The 996-nt window shown below is 31.5% G+C and overlaps 1 non-coding gene across 1 annotated transcript; it reads left to right on the plus strand.

Annotated features, from left to right (window-relative positions):
* The first annotated feature begins 249 nt into the window (after window positions 1–249).
* TRNAD-GUC (transfer RNA aspartic acid (anticodon GUC)) lies at window positions 250–321 on the plus strand. The gene has a single exon. It is a non-coding gene; the product is annotated as a tRNA-Asp (tRNA).
* Window positions 322–996: the final 675 nt, after the last annotated feature.

A 996-nucleotide genomic window follows, 5' to 3' on the forward strand; every position in this document is an offset into this window, starting at 1 on the left:
CAAATTAAAGTAGTAATTAGAAAAACCTCTCTGTTAGATTTTACAAAAGTCCCATGGTGTTTTATAAGTATTTTTAGGTAAATTCTATTAAAATTTCAAGGAATAAGTAATTAGTATCCAACACAAATTGTTCCAAAAATAAAAAATAGGCAAATCTCTCTAGATTATTTTATGAACTTGATGTAACTTAGTATAAAGTTGACACCAAAAAAGAAAAGAACATTATAAGAAAAGGAAACTTTAGGGAGTTCCCTGGTGGTCTAGTGGTTAGGATTTGGCACTGTCAGTGCTGTGGCCCAGGTTCAATCCCTGGTCAGGGAACTGAGATCCTCAAAGTTGGGTAACTCCTGCAAGCCGAGTGGTGCAGCCAAAAAGTAAAAAATAAAAGAAAAAAGAAAAAAAAGAAAAGGAAACTTTAGTCCACTTTTATTTAAGAACATAGGTATAAAAGAAACTTAAATAAAATATCAATGGACTCTAATACTGTGTTAAAAAATCAATGCATCTTATTCAAATAATGGAATACTAAATAATATTTTAAAAAACTAACTGTTGCTCTACACAACAATCCACATTGTTGAGTGAAAAGCCAGACACATAAGACTCTCAACTATTTGATAGTCTGAGAATACCCATTTCTGAGAATTTCAAGACAGGCAAAATGAATCTATAGAGAGAGGGTTCAGAAGAGTCATTACTTTGGGAGTGAGTGGCTGGCCATATAGACTGGTTGAGGGAATGAGTCAACTGCAGTGCTGAAAATATTCACTATTTTGGTCTGAGTGGTATTTAAATGGATGTACACATATGTACAAATTTATTAAGCTATACATTTAAGATTACTATACTTTACTGAATGTAAGTTATACTGCGATGAATTAAAAAAAGTACTACAAATGGGAAAATTTTATCCCAGTAATGGAAAAATAGTTCAATATTAGAAAGTTTATCAATATAATTTATCACTTTATAGCAGGGGTTGGCAAACTTTCTTGT

The sequence above is a fragment of the Pseudorca crassidens genome, chromosome 9 (genome assembly GCF_039906515.1).
Source record: "Pseudorca crassidens isolate mPseCra1 chromosome 9, mPseCra1.hap1, whole genome shotgun sequence".
Taxonomy (NCBI): Eukaryota; Metazoa; Chordata; class Mammalia; order Artiodactyla; family Delphinidae; genus Pseudorca; species Pseudorca crassidens.